General features: G+C 37.2%; 1 long non-coding RNA gene across 2 annotated transcripts; it reads left to right on the top strand.

Moving 5' to 3' along the window:
* Nucleotides 1–6,543: 6,543 nt before the first annotated feature.
* LOC118762101 lies at nt 6,544–22,242 on the top strand. 2 transcript variants are annotated; one of them, XR_004997879.1, is made up of 3 exons: nt 6,544–6,671; nt 10,855–10,859; nt 22,229–22,242. It is a non-coding gene; the product is annotated as an uncharacterized LOC118762101 (long non-coding RNA). The 2 variants fall into 2 exon arrangements; XR_004997878.1 differs by having other exon boundaries at nt 6,544–6,710.
* The last annotated feature ends 721 nt before the right edge of the window (nt 22,243–22,963 follow it).

The following is a 22,963-nucleotide window of genomic DNA, read 5'->3' as shown; positions in this document are numbered from 1 at the left end:
TAGTAAACTAATGAATACCTTTCAGTTTTATTCATTAGATGGGTTCCACTTCGAAGGACATTTAAAGATATACGTTTCTAAATTTCTTTACCGAAAGATATTTTTTCAATGTCACATATTAATTACCATTGCCAAGGGCCAGTATGTGAATTTGTACAGTCATTCGAATCGCAAGAAATAGCAGCAAAATGTCTCACAAATTTCACCTTACTGTTACGACTCAACGGAATTTGAACTCAGAACGTAATGACAAACGAAATACCTATTTCTTTACTACCCACAAGGGGCTAAACACAGAGACGACGAACAAGGACAGACAAACGGATTAAGCCGATTACATCGACGCCAGTGCGTAACTGGTACTTATTTCATCGACTGCTAAGCATTTCGCCCGGCGTGCTAACGTTTCTGCCAGCTCGCCGCCCAACAACAGTAAGAATAATAATAACAACAACAACAACAATGATAAAAATAATAATAGTTTCGAATTTTGCCACAAGGGCAGCAATTTTTGGCGGGAGGAGATGAGTCGATTACATCGACCCCAGTGTTCAACTGGTACTCATTTTATCGACGCTGAAGATGAAAGGCAAAGTTGACCTCGGAGGAATTTGAACTCAGAACATAGCGACGGGCGAAATTCCTATTTCTTTACTACCCACGAGGGGCTAAACACAGAGAGGACAAACAAGGAAAGACAAACGGATTAAGTTGATTATATCGACCCCAGTGCGTAACTGGTACTTATTTAAACGACCACGAAAGGATGAAAGGCAAAGTCGACCTCGGCGGAATTTGAACCCAGAACGTAGCGGCGGACGAAATACTGCTGAGCATTTCACTCGGAGTGCTAACGTTTCTGCCAGCTCGACACCTTAATAATAATAATAATAATAATAATAATAATAATAATAATAATAATAATAACAATAATAATAATAATAAAAATAATGATAATAATGATAATAATGATAATAATGATAATAATGATAATAATAATAATAATAATAATAATAATAATAATAATAATAATAATAATATATTTAATTCGGCCATCATTCTAAACGTGTGAGTACAGTCAATTAAATAAACTGAAGTTGTTTTGTAGTATTCATTGACCTGTAACAAAGTATTGACACATCTAGTATGAACCAAAGCCATAACATTGAGTTATTGTCATGTAAGCTGTTATGCTTCGGCTGGTTATTAAAACACAAGCAAAGGCCACGAAAAAACAGAACCACTAAAATATCGTAATAAACATATGTGACGTTGATATATTGTACGAGACAACACCCTTCAGTTACTTAACCTTGTTTCATTAATATATTCGTCTTAGTGCTTTCTTTATCTACTATTCATCTAGAACCACCTGCAGCCCTAGTGATTATTAGTACCCATTGTACAGTATTTTTCCGTGCAAATAGGCGTAGAAGATAATAAACACTAATTTTTGTATTTGTGATATTGAGTTGTTTCTTATTATGGATTTACAGCAATCGGCTAATCAAAATTTCTCGCTTTACCTCTCCTCGCCTCTCTCTCTCTCTCTCTCACACACAACACACACACACACATATATATATATATATATATATATATTATATATATATATATATATATGATAACTGGCATTCCATCGGTTATGACTACATGACAAAGGTTCTTGTTGATCCGATCAACGGAACAGCCTGCGCGTGAAATTCTATAGACACGTGTACCCTTAGCATAGTTCTCATGGAGATTCAGCGTGACACAGGGTGTGACAATGATGGCCCTTTGAAATACTGGTACTACTCATTTTTGCTGAGTAGACTGGAACAACGTGAAATAAATTATCTTGCTGAAGGACATATCGTGTCACCGGGAATTGAACTCACGAGCCATATACCCTAACCACTAAACCATGCAAATAAAACAGCTTTAGATTAAAATCGCTATCTATGAGATTTACTAAATTTGCGTACTCTAATGAAACGCATGATGTTTTCTATGAGAAAGTTTTTCTCGTTCATAAAAATCAAGTATTATTCCTATCAACGTTGTGTTTACATTTAGTACGACACACAGATGGTGATTTTAATTTAAACACCTTCTACTTAAAGCAATTTACGGATAAATGCTGGTGAATTTTAAAATTAAACCGTGCCGAAGAAAAAGTATCAAAATCTTATTTAATTCTGGTCAAAATAGGCTGGAATGACAACTCCGAAATTTTAATCAGTTGAAGTTAATTAAAAATGCAAAGTGGACAATATGAAAGGTAGTGACTTTCTGCACATGTTTCGATCTTGTTAGACCCCTTAGCTAGGTATATTCTTTACCAGAATATACCTAGGGCTGAAAAAAAACGGAGAAATGGTACACAAATACAAATAACAGAACACGTGCTTTCAACTAAGGACGAATTAAATTAAGCTGGCAAGTGTGGAAGTAAAGCCTTACAGCAGGGACATAAGTTTTGACAGGCACAGGGAGGAATATATCTCGGACAAGTCTACTAAAACTTTTAAGGCGACGAAATTAAGAAGTCGGATAGTATACTTCATATTTTATACTAACTCTATGCTCCGATCTCAAATCTCGTTGAGGTCAAATTTACCTTTCATTTCGATAAAAGAAGTGCTGATCTAGAGCAATGTGAAGGCGCGTATTTTAGAGATTAGGGTGTTGCATTCATGATCTTAAGATTGTGTTTCGATTCTTGGACCAGCGATGCGTTGTGTTCTTTAGCAAAACACTTCCTTTTACGTTTCTCCAGTCCGCTCAGCAAGCAAAAATGTATAATCCTGCGATGGACCGGCGTCCCATCCAGGGGATGAAATATACGCCACAGAGTTCGGGAGAGCGACCTTCAGCCTATGGCTCAGTAGAATCTTCGATCCTTTTGATCTACGGCAGTTGACTGACAGAAGTTTTACAGCATAGGATGTGTTGACTTGTGATATACGTTCCGTTTGTTCTGAAGTCAATACCAGTAATGGCACTGGTTTCAAGTTGTATTGCATTTCTCTTTCCATCTTCTATCGGTAGCATGGAACCTGAAAGCTTGCATGCAAAGGCAACTGATTACTTTCTCACACACACACACACACACACACACACACACATACTCACACAAGTTTAGGACTTCCCATGGAGTGCCATGACTTTCGGTCATAGCATAGATTTAGCTACATTGTTCGAATCCAAGTTGACAATGGATGTACAGCAATGCGCATCCATTCGTTATACACAGACACTTTCTATTTTCTCCTCTTTCTTTCCATCACACCCTTCACTATCATTTGCTCTCTATCTAATACGAGCAAAACACCCCCCACTCCGTCCAGTGAATGGTGCTGAATCTTATCTGCTGAATAAACAGCAATCAGTGTTTTCTTTTCATCAAAAAATAATTAAGCATGCTTTATTTCAATAAAATTTTTGGTTTTGTTAAACAAAGTTAAGGCAAAAAAAAAACTTCTTGAGAAACCAAATAGTCTTTCCTTCCTTCATGCCAAGTTTGAAGAAAATATATCTCTTTTGCATCTTACATTTTTGGTCTCTTAAATATACTGCATTTTGTGGCATTATTTCAAGCCAGCCGGCTTTTTTTGCGCAAACTGCAAGTGCATTTTTCTCGCGTACGCGTAGTATCGATCGCAACAGCTGATGTACTTGCGCGTACAAATGCACGTTCCCACGGCTTTATCAATCACATTCTCACCTGGAATCGATTTTTGTAATTTTTTCAAGACTTATACACGCCCTGATACCGTCGGTATCTACATCAGATGCAGGATGCCCGAGATCCTAGAAGACACACACACACAGACAGACAAAACGGGTTTTATATAATAGATGTGGAATAAATAGAAAGTATAGCCTACTAAGATATAATCAAATATTTCAAACACCTCAAGATTAGAATTCACCCCTACTCGTCCAGTAGCAAAATTGAGATAGATGAACGGAGTCTCCGCTATGACGATGAGAACTTGAACGGGATGGGAGTTTCTCATTGTAGTCTTTATATTCACTGGAAGACTTGAACTCAGAACACTAAGATTAAGAAGAAATAAAAACAAATACATCGTACCCAGCTGTTTTTGGCCGTTATCTGTATTTGTCTATTTTTAGCAAGGGGGAACAGAACAGCTAGAGCTGCGTGTCTTTGACTTGTGCATAGTGCACGCACCATATGGGCAACAGTATGACACCGTATAAATATCTCTTTTTCTAGTACACATACGTACATTCACACATAAGCTCTCACACGTGCACAAACACGCGCGCACATATATATCTAACACATATGTATACACACATCACACATATATATACATACATATATACATATTATATATATATATATATATATATATATACCTGCATATATACGTGTGTATGTGTGTTTGTGTATGTATATATATATATGTATGCATACATATATACAGAGATATGTTTACATACATACATACATACATACATACATACATACATTCTTACATACGTGTATATATGTACGTGTGTGTGTATATATGAATATATATATATATATATATATATATATATATATAATATATATATATATATATATATATACATATATATATATATATAGATATATATATATATATATATATATCTATATATATATATATATATATATATATATATATATATATATATATGTATATATACATATGTATGTATGTTTGCATGCTGTGGACTGCTGAAAGATGCGTCGAGATGTCTTTATGGTATATGTTTTGCTTTGCTCATTTTAAAGCTTCGAGCAACTTATTCCTTTCCAGATCTTGATACGGGCGATTTATCTCAGAAACGGGAGAGAGAAAGAGGAAGAGAGAGAGAGAAAGAAGTGCAGGAGTGGTACTTTATTTATCGTCTCCAAAATGAAATAATGAAAAGCAAAGTTGATCACGATTTCCATATCATATATGTATATATATATATAATATGGAAATCGAGATCAACTTATATATTTATATTTAAATTTTGTACGACTCTATTATTCTTTCTATTCTTTCCTTCTTTCCTTCTTTCTCTCAGCCCCTTCACACTTACTTCGTTCATTCCACTCTTCGTTCTTTCGTTCCCCTTCTCTCATATTTCCTGGCCTTCTCTTCATGCTCACCTTCCTTCCTCTTTCGCTTCACTCTGTCCCTTTTTTCTCGCTCCTCCTTAATTCTTCTATCACTCTGCCTCTCCCTTTCTTTCTTCTCTCTCCACGTGACCGGTGTTCGGCCAAACCTGACCTTTCTTTCTAGGTTCGACTACCATCCGTGCAACATCTTTATTCCTCCCTGTGCCCGTCAAACCTTATGTCGCTGCCGTAAGGCTTTACTTCCACACACTCCAGCTTAATTTAATTCGTCCTTAGTCGAAAGACACATGTTGTTAATGTTCTGTTATTTGTATTTGTGTACCATTTCTCCATTTTTTCCGCCCTTGTTTTCGCTTGTTTTCTTCCATGGAATCTAGTGCTATTAGCCTATTTTTTCCTTGGGGCTGGCCAGATTGGAATAATCTGGAGTATAACCAGCCGAAATTGCAAAGATAATCTGGAACTCGACTGAGGAAAGAAAACTCTGAATGACCCGTTCTTGTCCCATTTTTGTATACATATATATATGATGTATGTATGTATGTATGTATGTATGTATGTATGTATGTATGTATGTAGTATGTACATATGTAATATATATATACATATATATATATATATATATATATATATATTATATATAACGATTATATATATATATATGGGTGTGTGTGTGTGTGAGTGTACACATGTGCATCTGTGTGCAAGAGAGAGCGAGAGAGGGGGGTAGACAGAGATAACCGATGTGCCATAAAATAGAGAAAGATTGGTTGTACTTGTGAATTTCATGGGTTCTTCGAGACATGTAAAATTGATGAAGTGGGTGTTCAGTTTGAAGACATGCAAATTGACGAATGCAGAAAAAGAATTCCTGCATGTTTACCATGTAGGAAGAAAAGTTTGCACATAATGATTTGAGTAGCCTCTACAGGGTAAAACACAAAATCAACGAGTCGAGGGCGGGGTGCACGGATATTTATGGATTTAGATGGTTATAGTTGTGGTTTTATATAATCGATTAATTCCGGGAAACAAATGTAGTCGTAGAAGCGGTCGAATAATTGGAGGAATGAGATGGCATGTTTGGAGGCTGCAGATTGAATTGGTTTGGTGCAGAACCCTTTCTCAATCCATCAAATAACTTACCTAAGAACATCAGTCGCGGATGAGTGCCAACAGTGTTATTTTGGCTGCTGGAAAAATATCCAATCGTTGGTCGGTAGGAAGGATTTATTATTTGAATAAACTTCTCTATTTATCCTTACGGGTTTTACGACCATGCTGGGGCACCGCTTTGAAGACAGATCATACAAATAATGGGAGTCGTTCTATTAATATTCCTTCTCATCGTATATTAATAATGGTTGTAATAAAGTTGATGGCTCCAAGAATTGATGAAATACCTGCTAAGTGAAGTGAGAAAATAGCTAGGTCAACTCGAAATCCATTTCATTTAGTTGAATTTAGACCCTGACCATTAACAGGATCAATAAGAGCTTTATTTTTAACAACAGGACTTTCCTCATGATTTCACAATTATGAAAATTCCCTTATTTTTTTGGTCTACTACTTATAATTTTAACTATAGTTCAATGATGACGTGACATCATTCGAGAAAGTACATTTCAAGGCTTCCATACATCCAAAGTTAAACCAGTGGTTCTCAACCATTTTGCCTATGGACCCCTTTGATTACTGTTTTATTCTGGTGGGCCCTCAGAGCCATTCGATGTTTAAAAACTAACTTCTTTAGATACTTTTTTCAAAATTCCTACTTTGTTTTTCAGTTATTCACTTACTCTTTTACTCTTTTTACTCTTTTACTTGTTTCAGTCATTTGACTGCGGCCATGCTGGAGCACCGCCTTTAGTCGAGCAAATCGACCCCGGGACTTATTCTTTGTAAGCCCAGTACTTATTCTATCGGTCTCTTTTGCCGAACCTCTAAGTAACAGGGACGTAAACACACCAGCATCGGTTGTCAAGCAATGCTAGGGGAACAAACACACACACACACACAAACACACACACATACATATATACGACAGGCTTCTTTCAGTTTCCGTCTACCAAATCCACTCACAAGGCATTGGTTGGCCCGGGGCTATAGCAGAAGACACTTGCCCAAGATGCCACGCAGTGGGACTGAACCCGGAACCATGTGGTTGGTTAGCAAGCTACTTACCACACAGCCACTCCTGCGCCTCCTTGTGTAAGTTTATAATAACACTCTATCAGAGAGTATGTTTCAGTAGCTGGAAACATATTGAACTACGTAAAGTGTTAGAGAAAGAACCCTATCCGCTTCTTGCAATAAATACAAGCGAAGCCACATATTTTTGGAACCCTTAAATTACTACTGTAGATCCCCAATTTATTATTTTGCTTGTGTGGGCCCCCAAATATATATGGACCCCCGGGCTCATACGAAGCCCAATTCAGAATCACTGACTCAGGCGAACAAATCGACCCTCGTAATTATTGTTTTCAAAAGTTTGACATTTATTCCATTCGTGTCTTTTGCCGAACCGCTAAGTGCGGTGACATCTTGGAAAAAGTATCTTTTACGATAGTCTCGTGCTGACTAATACCTTGTGAGTGAATGTGATAGACTGAAACTGTGTGAAAGCCCGTTATAATATATCTGTGAGTGTTTGTGTTAATCTTCGTAACCACTCAACTCTTGAAAACCGGCGTTGCTTTGTGTATGTTGGGGTCTGTCGAACTGCTAAGGTGCGGTGAAACTTTGGGTAAGTGTCTTTTACTATAACCCTAGCCGACTAATACCTTAAGAATGATTTTCATAGACGGAAACTGTGCGGAATCCCATCGTAATGTGTGTGTGTGTCAATCTTTATTGCTTGACAACAATTAGAATATGAGTGACAAAGGTAGAGAGATAACAAATGTTCACACACTGACACGGACTCACACACACACACACACACACACACACACACATACACACTACACACCCATACATACATACATACATACATACATACATACATACATACATACATACATACATACATACACATACTTGCTTACGTTCGAACTTGCTAACTTCTGAAAGATAACGAATTACTTCTGAGAAATATACAGCCTGTAGATTGGGAAAGGAATATTTTAATAAGTGAGATAAAATAAACTTGATGAACATAATAAATTGATTTACAAAGAAGAAGAAGAGAAGAAGAAGAAGAAGAAGAAGAAGAAGAAGAAGAAGAAGAAGAAGAAGAAGAAGAAGAAGAAAAAGAAGAAGAAGAGAAGAAGAAGAAGAAGAAGAGGGGGAAGCGGAAGAGGCGGGTAGTAGAAGAAGAAGAAGAAAAGAAGAAGAAGAAGAAGAAGAGGGGGAAGAGGAAGAGGCGGGTAGTAGAAGCAGAAGAAGAAGAAGAAGAAGAGGGGAAGAGGAAGAGGAGGGTAGTAGAAGAAGAAGAAGAAGAAGAAGAAGAGGGGAAGAGGAAGAAGAGGGTAGTAGAAGAAGAAGAAGAAGAGGAGGAAGAGGAGGTGGAGGGGAAGAAGAAGAGGGTAAAAGAAGAAGAAGAAAAAGAAGAAGGGGAGGAGGAGGAGGGGAAGAATAAGAGGGGGTAGAAGAAGAAGAAGAAGAAGAAGTGGAGGAGGGGAAGAAGAAGAGGGGGTAGAAGAAGAAGAAGAAAAAAAGAAGAGGAGGGGGAAGTGGAAGAGGGGGGTAGAAGAAGAAGAAGTGGAGGAGGGGGAGGGGAAGAGGAAGAGGGGGAAGAGGAAGAGGGGGAAGAGGAAGAGGGGGAAGAGGAAGCGCAAGAAGAAGAAGAAGAAGAAGAAGAAGAAGAAGAAGAAGAAGAAGAAAAAGAAGAAGACGACGACGACGACCTTGCCGGTATGGTCGCATTTCAGTGACTGAAACTAGTACAACATAAAAGATAATGATTTTTCCCTGAAGAACGTAGCATCTGGAATATATAAGTATTTTCACTAGATTAATAAGTTTTATATCTGTCTAAAATAAGATTTAGTTGTTTTTACAAAACCTGTGTTTATGAGAAAATGAAAATCTGTTATCGTCTTAGTGCATTCATAATAACCATGTTTTGGCGAGTTCAGACATTTTTTTACGATTTCAGGCGCAAGAGTGGATGTGTGGTAAGAAGCTTGCTTACCAACCACATGGTTCCGGCTTCAGTCCCACTGCGTGGCACCTTGGGCAAGTGTCTTTTCCTATAGCCACGGGCCGATCAAAGCCTTGTGGGTGGATTTGGTAGACGTAAACTGAAAGTCCGTTGTGTGTGTGTGTGTGTGTGTGTGTGTGTGTGTGTGTGTGTGTGTGTGTGTGTGTGTGTGCGTGCGTGTGTTCCTCCACCATCGCTTGACAACCGTCTTCTAGCGCTTCGGCAAAAGAGACCGATAGAATAAGTACTTCGCTTACAAAGAATAAGTCCTGAGGTCGATTTGTTCGACTAAAGGCGGTGCTCCAGCATGGCCTCAGTCGAACGACTCATACAAGTAAAACAATAAAAGAAAATTAGCATGATTTCATTATAATACATCTAAAAATCTATTTTAATACTTGAAAATATCAACTTGAATTTCTAAATTTCAGTTTACAACCCGACGCAGAATTTTAAGCAGTGAGCCAACAAGAGAATATCTACATAGTTATCTCTATCAGTCTTAAATGAACTGACAGAAATAGCAGCTAAATTTCCACTAAATCGCAACATTTTGTTTTAATAGATTGAAGTATACTTGAGATAATACAGTCCTTAGCATACAAAATTTATGATAGTTACCAATAAAAGGTTTTTAATGAATTACTTTAACCGAACAAAGATAGGCTGGGGCTAAACAATAAAATACCTAGCCGTCTTAATGAAGAGCACATAAACACATATCATCAACTCCAGAGTTTCAATACATAGCGGAAATATCCCACAATGCCATACAAGAAGTGGTACTAAGATTTTGAATACTTGCTCGTGTTACAGAGAAATTTCGAGCCACTGATATTAAAACCTGCAAAACCCTCAACTGGATACACGCAAAAATAGTGACACTGATAGGCATCCTCGAAATAGAATGTAGGAAGACGGAGATTAACATTCATTAAAACGGCCTTATAATGTCGCATGCTATCACATATCGCACAAAATTCGCTAAGTAACATAGAATAAAAACAAATACAAATGATCAAAAGTGAGACCAATATTCACATGTTAAGAGCGAACATCTTACGAGGCTCTCCCATCGACGTTTCATATCAGTAGAACACCTCGAGTAGGCAATGTAATTGATTAGCTCCCTTCCCCTAAAATTGCTGGTCTTTTGCCCAACTTTGAAACGATTGTTTAGCTACAGGTCAAGCCTATAGCCAAAATTCTATCTGTGAACATACTATTTTTCTTATATGATGTATCTCAGATTACTTTATCTGATGTATTCTTCCCTTTTAAAGCTAGTAAGCATATCTTTGTATCTGTGACACGTTGTTTGTCTCTCGTAACCTAACAGTTTGGCAAAGGACACCGATAGAATAAGTACAAGATAAGGACCGGAGTCCTTATCTGGTATTTTAAATTTTGATGTTATTTAGTGGGTGGAACGACAATGTAGATATTTTCTTATTGGCTCGTCAATTAGGTTGTTACTATCAAAATTTTATGTGAGATAAAACTGAAATAAAACTGAGATTTTGAGACACGACTTTGACGTTATTTAATAGTCATTATTTACGGAGATGTACTTGCATAGCGAGTGACTTGATCTGAGATCGTGTGCTGGAACGGAAACAATTGCAGCGTGGAAGGTGTTTATAAGCCATTTAAGAAACACACGAAACCGTTAGATTCACTTCAACATTTAAATTTAATTTGTCAAAATATGTTCGTCGCTTTGAGACCGCGACCTGTTCACTGACAAAACTTCGTACAGGGAACCAATTCTAGTGATTATCTTTTATTTATTTCAGTCGTTGGACTGCAGGCATGTTTGAGGCGCCGCCTTGAAGAAATTTGGTCAAACAAATCGACCCCGGTCCTTATCTTGTACTTATTCTATCGGTGTCCTTTGCCAAACTGTTAAGTTACGAGAGACCAACACCGGTAGTCAACAAACAAGGTGTCACAGATACAAAGATATGCTCATATATACACGGTGGGAGTCCGCACAATTTCTGTCAAACAAATTCACTACCAAGTCATTGATTGGCTGGTCGGGGGCTATAGTAGAAGACACTTGCCCAAGGTGCTGCACAGTGGGACTGAACCCAAAACCAAAAGCTTGCAAGCGAGCTTCTAAACCACACAGCCATGCCTGCGCCTAATAATACATTTTGGCTCAATACCACTGCGTATCCCCATTCTAAAATATTTTGGATCCCATTATTATTTATAAGAGTTCATCTCTGCCATCTTTGTCCATACAAGAGAGCTTCTACGTAGTCGCTCGACTCATTAGAAACGGCAGTCAAATCTCTTTCAAGGTACACATCAAGCGACTTACAGAGAATGCTCAAGGCAATCTCACTCAAAAGATAAAATGTCACGACTGGAATAAGAATTGATAGACTTGCGGTTAAATAACAATAACAATAATAAAGTGGAATTAGTCTGCTTTTATTTCAACTAATTTTCAAAACAACAAATTACAGTTGACAGGTTTTTAGCAGAAGGTTTTAATTCAGATCACTTCAAAACAGGAAGTTTGTAGCACGGAACAAGGCGCGGTCGCTATCGAGTTGCTATCAAATGTATAACTGTGTTCACATACTAGTAGAGGCTAACTTCATTCTAGTTATGACCCTCCTGAGTTTATTAAGTGCATACTTTCTTTAAAATATCGAATTGAACTTTAGATCTCAAGATTAAACACAATAGAATATTATATCATTCAGTTATCAACAACATAAAAAAAAATCCTTAAAGTTCAAATATCAGTCATGTTAAATACTATAAGCAAATTAAGGCGGCAGGCTGGCAGAATCGTTAGCACGTATACCGTGCTAATGATTTCACGTTCTGAGTTCTAATTCCGCCCAGGCTGACTTTGCCTGCCTTTATCCTTTCGGGGTGAATAAACTAAGTATCAGTTGAATCCTGGGATCGCTGTAATCAGCTTACCCACTTCCTTGAAATTGCTGGCCTGTTACCCAAATTTAAAATCATTGTACAGCAAGCCAAGGCGGCAAAGTTGACAGGATTGTTAAAACGTCGGTAAAAATGCTTCATGGTATTTCGTGAGATTCATTATGCTCTGAATTCAAATTTCGCCAAGGTTGATTTTATTTGTCATCTTGTTGGGGTCAATAAAATAAGTACCAGTCGAAGTAATCGACTAACCCTTTTCCCTTGTGTCAAAATTTGAAGCCATTGTATGCCAAACTAGAATAATTTATCACTAAGTCTCCGAAAGATAAACTATTTGTTCGTATGTTTTTAAAAAATAACCTCATCTTTTGTCGTTTTAATTATGCATTTTAAACATGGCATCGCTATGTTATTTGAATAAATAAATAAGTAAATAAATAAAAGGTTTACTTCCTTAAACCTTGTGTAAACTCGAAAAACCAGAAATGTTTTACTTCCGTAAACAGGAATATTTATCTTAAATCAAAACCAGAAACTAACTTTTCCGTGATGCAGCGAGCCAATCAGTAAATTTTTCAAATACAGCTGCCGTTTGAAAATAAAAAGGGTTGGAGTGACAGAAATATCAGAAAAAGACTTAAGAAAGCCGCCTTTTGGTTTCCGGCTTCAAGCGAAAAACCTTTCCGGTTAAGATTTACGGACGGAAATTTTATTTAAACAATTTATACCACTTGAATATTAACTTTTCTTATATTACTTTTACAGATTTTTCCTTCTCTTCCCTTTCCTTTCATTCACCTATTCCTCTTCCTTCTAGAACGGTAACAATAATAACCACAAGCAAAACAAACCGCTGATAAGTATCTGCGCCGTTGCTCGACCAGCTACAACTAAGAGCCAAATTATTCTTCCGTTTGAAACGTAAGTCTTGCAAAGGAATGAAAATATTAGATAATATAGTCCTAGATATACAATGTTCAACAACAACAATAACAACAACTACTACTACTACTACTACTACTGCTGCTGCTGCTGCTGCTGCTACTGCTGCTGTTGTTGTTGTTCTTAAGCAACAAGACGGGTAAGGGTGATTAGGTGATGGTCTAGGACTTAGCGGCGGGAGACCCCAGACCTTAAAAAAAAAACTTTGGTCGTCTTGTAGTCGAGGGCTCTTCGTCGACGCCCGACACCACTGGGAGGTGGCCCTCGGAGTCGCTGGAAATGGAGATCTCCAGGTCCAAATTCTTGGACGGCTGCTGCTGCTGCTGTTGCTCGTCCCTTATACTAATCTTTTACGTGTTTCGGTAATTAGACTACAGCCTTGCTGAGGTACCGTCTTGAAGGGTTTAGTCGAACAAGTCGAATCGAACAAAGCACTTATTTTTAAAATGCAGTACTCATTTTATCTATTCCTTTCGCCGAACCGCTTTGTTACGGGGACGTAAGCAAACAAACACGAGTCATCAAACGGTGAACCAGTTGAACACACACACACACACACACACACACACACACGCACACACCGACTTCCGCACAGATTCTGTCTACCAAATTCATTCACGAGGTATTTGTCGGCCCGGAGCTATAGTAGAAGACACTTGCCGAAGGTGCCGCGCAGTGAGACGGAATACAAAATCACGGGATTGCAAAGCGAGTTTTCTATTTTTTAACTACACAGCAATGCCTGCATAGGAACTTTTACTGTTTTCGTTGTCATTGTTGTTTTTTGCTGTTTTCTTCTTCTTCTTCTTCTTCTTCTTCTCTTCTTCTTCCAATCAGGACTCACGCCCTATTAGTCACAAAGAATAATCTCTAATTCGAGCCTACTCTAAGCTACTAAGAATGCGTGTGGCGACTTAAAGATCCACCCACCACACGCGAAAGTCTGGCGGTTGCACGGGCGCGAAAGCTACATTGGTTATTCTCATTCCGTAAACGGTGGCTTTTTAACGGGTGGTACAGAGGATTTGCAATCTAGATTAGGATCTGAAAGTTTACCACACCATAGTGGGTTACACTATGGTTCTTCTGCTTTGTGGCAAAAGTAGGAAGAAAGCGTGAGAGAAAGTTGTGGTGAAAGAGTACAGCGGGGTTCACCACCCTTCCCCGCCAGAGCCTTGTGGAGCTTAGGTGTTTTTGCTCAATAAACACTCACAATGCCCGGTCTGGGAATCGAAACCGCGTTCTTGGCTATTGCGCCTCCACTTTTGCTGTTGTTGTTTAGCTCCCCGAGTTGTCTCTGATCGAGCAGACTGTGATCCAAGACATTCCACACCTCTGCTTTTCCTTTTTCTTTCAACATCATTATCAAGTCATACTATATTTAAGAAATCCAGTATCAGAGAAATCCAAACTGTTAAGTTACGTGAAAATACAAAGACACGCGGATTCGACGGGATTTCGCACATTTGTACAACGATATTATATAAGACGATAAGAATCTGTAACTTTTTTTTTAACGATGAGAGATATCAGGGAAAATAGCAATTATTTCTAAACAAGTCGAGCAAGAATTTATCAAGTACCGTGAAAAAAACCTCAAAAGGGGAAATTTTTTTTATTATTCCCTTTGAATATATTTATTTATATTAAGGGCATACATTAAGAGCATACATAAATGCCTCACGTTACGAGAGACTCTTAACATCAAAACTACTATAATAAACACAATGTACCAAACGCGAGGGAATGCAACTCTCGAAGCGAGCTCATTAAAAAGTAATGCCCGTAATATAAATAAATATATATGTATATATGTATGTATGTATGTATATAAGTATGTATGTATGTGTATATATATATATATATATATATATATATATATATATAGGCGCAGGAGTGGCTGTGTGGTAAGTAGCTTGCTTACCAACCACATGGTGCCGGGTTCAGTCCCACTGCGTGGCATCTTGGGCAAGTGTCTTCTGCTATAGCCCCGGGCCGACCAATGCCTTGTGAGTGGATTTGGTAGACGGAAACTGAAAGAAGCCTGTCGTATATATGTATATATGTGTATGTGTGTGTGTTTGTGTGTCTGTGTCTGTCCCCCTAGCATTGCTTGACAACCGATGCTGGTGTGTTTGCGTCCCCGTCACTTAGTGGTTCGGCAAAAGAGACCGATAGAATAAGTACTGGGCTTCCAAAGAATAAGTCCCGGGGTCGATTTGCTCGACTGAAGGCGGTGCTCCAGCATGGCCGCAGTCAAATGACTGAAACAAGTAAAAGAGTAAAAGAGAGAGTGTATATATATATATATATATATTGTGTTATATATTGTGGTTTCGATTCCTGGACTGGGCTATGCGTTGTTTTCTTGCGCAAAACACTTCATTTCACGTTGCTCCGGTCCACTCAGCTGGCGAAAATGAGTAATCCTACGACGGATCGGCGTTCCGTCCTGGTTGGAAATTTATACGTCATGGAAACTGGTCTTATTACTCGGGAAGGAACTTTACTGCATATAATAATACTTAGTCATTTCACACTGATTTGGAACAATAATTGAGTTCACATAAAAACGACTAATTAAGCATTTATCCATTTAATGTGTAATATCTAATATGGTTCTTATTGCTGTTGCTAGTAGCAGTGGTTTAGCAACAGCTACATGGTATATATTATTGCTGTCACTATAGAAAAATATATTGTGGTTGGCCTTAAGCAATATTCGAGACATAGGAAACCGTTCGGATAGGGTTACATTTATGTAGGAACAACATATGCAGTATACATTACAAATTATTATAATTTGTAACTACAAAAGTTCGTAAAGTAAAATTATGTATATATATATATGAAGTGAGAGAGGGGGAAAGCGCAGGTGTGAGTGTATGGTAAGAAGTTTACTTCCTACCTACATCGTTCCGGGTTCAGTCCCACTGCGTGGCACATTGGGCAAGTGACTTCTACTATAGCCTTCGGCCGACCAAAGTGGATATGGTAGAAGGAAACAGAAAGAATCCCGACGTATATATATATATTATATATATATATATACATACATACATATGTGTGTGTATATATAAATATATATATATATATATGGCTTATAGGTTAAATGAGGCATGCTTGCCCTTATTGCCGAAACAGCTGTCAGATATGATATAATTACATATTATATTTTATATTTTATATTTCTATTTCCTTGTCTAATTATATTTACAATATATTTTGTATAATGCCTTTACTGTTATGTAATGGTGTAATAAAGTATTGTTTGGGTATCATCTGATGGTTGATGTTTGATTGATTTAAGTATGTTTCTCCATTTTCTAATTTTGTAGTATTATATATATATATATATATATATATATATATATATATATCTGTGTGTGCGCGCGCGTGTATAATAATAATATGAGGGAATATTATTCCAAACTTACAGGGAAAAATTCAATTTAGAAATATTAAATCAAATTTCACAAAATATAATACATATATATAAATTAGAAAAAAAAACACCTTTTATCAATTCAATAATGAAGAATTAAATTACACCATTTAGAAAAATTATATATTATAGAAAGATTAAATATAAGATAATGTGCAAAATATATTAAATATAAGTAATGTGCAAAATAATAAATAAAACATATATATTTGGTAGAATAACGACACGTGTTTCGTGGCTATATTTAAGAAGTGATAATAGTAAAAATAATAGTAGTAGTAGTAAAATCACTTCAATATAAATATAGCCACTCTTCAGGTGAAAGATAATAACAATAATAAAATAATTAATTAGATAAATTAATAAATATACGTAAATAATCTTGTAAAATACGAAATATCTTAACAAATATATTCTTGATTAACCCTCGTAACCTAGCGGTTCGGCAAAAGAGACCGATGGAATGATATTATTTTAAAAATAAGTACTAGGATTGACAAAAATTCTTCAAGGCGTTGCCATAGCATGGCCGAAGTCTAATGACTGGAAAAAGCAAAAGATTAAAGATCTGTGTGTGTGTAATACAAATATGTATAATTTATTATTATTATTATTATCATTATTATTATTATTATTATTATTATTATTATTATTATTATTATTATCATTATTATTATTATTATTATTACTTGGCTTAATTATATAAATCATAATAATTTGGTGTTAAAACTCAATATAGATATACATCAAGAAAAGGCGTCACTCGAGTACAGAACAGTAATAAGAAATTAAACAAATGACAAGGGGATACGAAATTATATGCAATTCACTCGTAATCGAGTGCTTGTGTATCACGTTCCAGCTTCATCGGAGCTTTAGAATGTTTTCAAAATACTTGTTTGTATACTAAGTTGTATACTAAGCAACCATAACAAAATCAGAGGATATTGGAATGAATTATTTCGGTGTAACTTAAAAAAAAAAAGGGTTTCTTTTAATATCTACTGTCATTTCAGGCCAAGGATCAGGGAAAATTTCACATCTCTCGTTTTCTTACAATTTGTCTCAAAACTCAGGAACCAATGACTCCTTATGTCCTCCAATAACATGGAATATTGCCAACAGAAAAAACAGAACCTTTCCATAAATACACGGAATTATTGTTGTCATTGCCCAATCAGAAAAGGTCATGCATACGTGACCTATCCATATTTACAACAGCCTGCGATATCTCTTAATCGGAGGTCATGAAACCTTTCCAGCCTTCGATGAGTTACAACACAAATATCGTTTTCAACCTGTTTCCACCAGTTATGCGGAATAATTGTTTTTCATTGTGATAAACTTGAGTTGATTTGCCACTCTCTTTCTACACTATAGAGGCTTAAACAAGAGGAATTCTGCCATCTGTAACTCTGCAAGGAATGAAATCAACATTATAATTTGTCTTTGGTTACCCAACATTATAAACGCTATCCACTTATTTTCTGACTGATCACACGGATATACTTTGCGTGCATGGGTGAAACTGTCAGTAAAAAAATTCCGATAAATAAACTCAGTTTCATCTATCAAGTTGTTTTCTTTCGCTATCATACACAACACATACATATATACGCACAAAGACACACACACACACATAAAAGAGACAGATTGCCGACATTCCATATTGCCTATCCAATTGCAATCGCTTAATGCATGTATATGGTTGTGTTTAAACATATACGAGCATATACATATGTTAAATATAGATGCCTTTACTGTATATGTCCATGCAAGTATATATGTATGAGAGTATCTAATGTATTCATGTAGTAGATATCTGTAGATTTATCTGGGTTTCTGTGTGTGCAGGAAGCTACAATGAGGCCAAAAAATATCAGCCCCGTTCGAATTCGTGTGCATTGCTGACATTTTTAGATGGTTATCTCTATTTGCGTCATTATGACAAGAGTTGCAGATATATATAATGTCCTGAGTAGTAACCGAATACAGTGTGTTGGTGTCAAATAAAGATGAGAACGTTACTGAAAGTTTGTCATTTAAGTTTTCAACTGAAACTATCTGAAAAAGAAATGCAATTTTGGAGGTGGCAAGTTACTTGGATTAATGTCATTTCTGGAAAATGAAACAATTTCATCATGACAGTTATTTTAAAAATGCATATAACATCTTATTCATCTTTTACTTTGTAACATGATAAGTTTTTTAAAGGCGGTGAGCAGGCAAAATCGTTACAGCGCCGGGTAATATTCTTAGCAGCATTTCGTCCGTCTTTACGTTCTGAATTCAAATTCTGCCGAGGTCGACTTTGTCTTTTAGCCTTTCGGAGGTGATAATGGTGTGAGTGTGTGTGGGGGGTGTAAAATAAGTGCCAGTTGAAAACTGGAGTCGGTGTAAATGACTTAGGCCCTTCCTCGAAATTACTAACCTTGTGCTAAAATTTTAAACTAATATAGAAATATATTTTTCTTTATCTTTTATTCGGGAGACAATGTGGTACCCATGACCCTTTATAGGGCCACCGAGTGGTGAAAAGAAGGTTTCCTCAAGCAAAAGACCTTGTCCGAATGCTTGCAGCAGAGAGGTTCGCAAAACGCACCGAAGGTTCCAGCTAGTGGTATTAAACCTGGCTACGGATTAGGTCTACCTCCAGAAATGTGTTATTACGCCTCAAAATATTTCCCTCTATATCTACATATATTCCACTCTATATTTTTGTAATTAGCAGAACATCAATTTTCTCCTGTAAACTGGCCCAGTTAATGAACATTTATCAAGTGAAATATTTCAGCGTAGAGCAGTTACAGTTTTAAAAATATTTTCTTTGAATGTCAATGATTTAAAATAATATTTATTTTTGCATATAAATAAAACCGCACCTAGTTTCTGACAGCTACGATCTCGTAGTCTCGCTATTTTGTTAGTTTAAAGATAGTCGCAAGTGTTGGCCAACAGAATCGATAACTTGGCATACCATACAAAAAAGTATGATAAATCTATTTTTCACTTCAAAGAAGTCTCTAGTTTGGTACCTATATATAAACATAGACTGCGACACAAATCCGGTTGAAAATGTTCTTTTTCAAAAGTATTACAGCATGTTCCGGTGGCCGAATATATCCATGTTCTTCTGGGCTAGGAATTTCGGCTGATCTAGAATACAATAGGCATTTAATTTTACATGCCTAAAAATTCATCCCTAACCACGAAATAAAAATTTCATTTCCCACAATCACAGATCCTCCATGTATGTCTTAGCAACTGAATATTCAGGTGCCAACGTAAGTAATGCAAATATTTTGTACATAAATATTTGTTTAACGTAACTTTTTATAAAAATAAAGGAACATATTTTTCCTGCTATCACAATGCGTTGGAAAACAAAAATAATATATACACCTCTGAGCTCGGTTTTAGATCCACAAATATACCTAGCAACTATCAGTCCTTGTTCTGTCACAAGTTGATTTCATTCTATCTTGTTTTTGGTTCTGCTGATATATATATATATCGTTATCATTTATCTTTTACATGTCTCACTCATTTGACTGCGGCCATGAAAGGGCACCACCTTGGAGGGTTTTAGTCGAACAAATAGACCCCAGGACTATGTTTTTAAAGCCTAGTACTTATTCTATCGATCTCTTTTCTCGAGCCGGTAAGTTATGGCGACGTAAACACACCAGCACCGGTTATCATATGGTAGTGGGGGACAAACACAGATACAAACACACACACACACACACACACATATATATATATATATATATATATATATATATATATATATATATTATATATTATGTACGACAGGCTTTTTTCAGTTTTGACCTACCATATCCATTCACAAGACTATAGTCAGCCCGAGACTACAGTAGGAGACACTAGCCTGAGTTGCCACGCAATGGGACTGAACCGAGAGCTATGTGGTTGAGAAACAAGCTTTTTACCACACAGCCACGCCTGCGCCTGTATTTATTAACAAAGTATTCCAAATGCAATAAGGATCACTATTGTGGTTGTAAGGAAGATTCAGAGTAATTCCGCTGAGGTCAGCTTTGCCTTTCTCCATTTCGGGGTCGATGAAATAAATACCAATTTATCACTTGGGTCGATGTAATCGTCGTAATCCCTCCTCCACACTTGCTGGCCTTGTGCCAAAATTTGAAACAAATTATATACTCCTTTACTCCTTACTCCTTTACTCCTTTACTTGTTTCAGTCATTTGACTGCCGCCATGCTGGAGCACCACCTTTAGTCGAGCAACTCGACCCGGGGATTTATTCTTTTTGTAAGCCCAGTACTTATTCTATCGGTCTCTTTTAGCCGAACCGCTAAGTGACGGGGACGTAAACACACCAGCATCGGTTGTCAGCAATGCTAGGGGAACAGACACAGACACACAAACACACACACATACATACATCTATATATATATATATATATATAATATATATATATATATGTACGACAGGCTTTTTTCAGTTTTGACCTACCATATCCATTCACAAGACTATAGTCAGCCCGAGACTACAGTAGGAGACACTAGCCTGAGTTGCCACGCAATGGGACTGAACCGAGAGCTATGTGGTTGAGAAACAAGCTTTTTACCACACAGCCACGCCTGCGCCTGTATTTATTAACAAAGTATTCCAAATGCAATAAGGATCACTATTGTGGTTGTAAGGAAGATTCAGAGTAATTCCGCTGAGGTCAGCTTTGCCTTTCTCCATTTCGGGGTCGATGAATAAATACCAATTTATCACTTGGGTCGATGTAATCGTCGTAATCCCTCCTCCACACTTGCTGGCCTTGTGCCAAAATTTGAAACAAATTATATACTCCTTTACTCCTTACTCCTTTACTCCTTTACTTGTTTCAGTCATTTGACTGCCGCCATGCTGGAGCACCACCTTTAGTCGAGCAACTCGACCCGGGGATTTATTCTTTTTGTAAGCCCAGTACTTATTCTATCGGTCTCTTTTAGCCGAACCGCTAAGTGACGGGGACGTAAACACACCAGCATCGGTTGTCAAGCAATGCTAGGGGAACAGACACAGACACACAAACACACACACATACATACATCTATATATATATATATATATATATATATATATATATATATATATATATATACGACAGGCTTCTTTCAGTTTCCGTCTACCAAATCCACTCACAAGGCATTGGTCGGCCCGGGGCTATAGCAGAAGACACTTGCCCAAGATGCCACGCAGTGGGACGGAACCATATGGCTGGTTAGCAAGCTACTTACCACACAGCCACTCCTGCGCCTATAATGTAAATTCAATTTGATTTACTAAATTTGTCTGTGGTTATTTCTTCACATTCTGTTTGCTGACTAGAAGCCGCTAACCTGTGTTGCACATTCTGTTAAGGAATGCATGTATGTCACAAATTCCAGTTCCAGCTCATGAAATAAAATATGCGAACACAAAGAACGAAGAAATTATCTCCGACTGATTTATAACTGATATTAATAATAGTAATAATAACCAAGGAGTGGCTGTGTGGTAAGTGGCTTGCTTATCAACTACATGGTTCCGGATTCAGTCCCACTGCGTGGCACCTTGGGCAAATGTCTTCTACTATAGCCTCAGGCCGACCAAAGCATTGTGAATGGATTTGGTAGACGGAACCTGAAAGAAGCGCGTCGTGTATATGTATATATATATATGTGTGTGTGTGTGTGTTTGTGTGTCTGTGTTTGTCCCCCAACATCGCTTGACAACCGATGCTGGTGTGTTTGCGTCCCTGTAACTTAGCGGTTCAGCAAAAAAAAGCCGATAGTATAAGTACTATGATTGCAAAGAATAAGTCCTGGGGTCGGTTTCTTCGACTAAAGGCGGTGCTCCAGCATGGCCGCAGTCAGATGGCTGAAACAAGTAAAGAGTAAGAGTATATATATATATAAGTATATATATATATGTGTGTGTGTGTGTGTGTGTGTTTGTCCCCCAACATCGCTTGACAACCGATACTGGTGTGTTTACGATCCCGTAACTTAGCGGTTCCGCAAAAGAGACCGATAGAATAAGTACTAGTCTTACAAAGAATAAGTCCTGGGGTCGATTTGCTCGTCTAAAAGCGGTGCTCCAGTATGGCCGCTGTCAAATGACTGAAACAAGTAAAAGTTTAAAAGAAAATTATCCCAAACCAAACTGGACGTAGATAACAACAGAAATCACTTAAGTAAATTGGAAGCCATCTGGTGTTGATAAAATGCCAAATGTCTGTTTGAAGTGGGCGTAAACAAAGGCTTACAAAGAAATACCCAGTGAGACGGAAATAAGTTCGAAACTATTCATTAATTTTACTATACAAACTGTATATTTCCAATAAATAGTTTAATGACAACTAAAACAAGAACAAACAATGTAT

The sequence above is a fragment of the Octopus sinensis genome, linkage group LG2 (assembly GCF_006345805.1).
Source record: "Octopus sinensis linkage group LG2, ASM634580v1, whole genome shotgun sequence".
Taxonomy (NCBI): Eukaryota; Metazoa; Mollusca; class Cephalopoda; order Octopoda; family Octopodidae; genus Octopus; species Octopus sinensis.
This window is presented reverse-complemented; position numbering and strand designations above follow the sequence as displayed.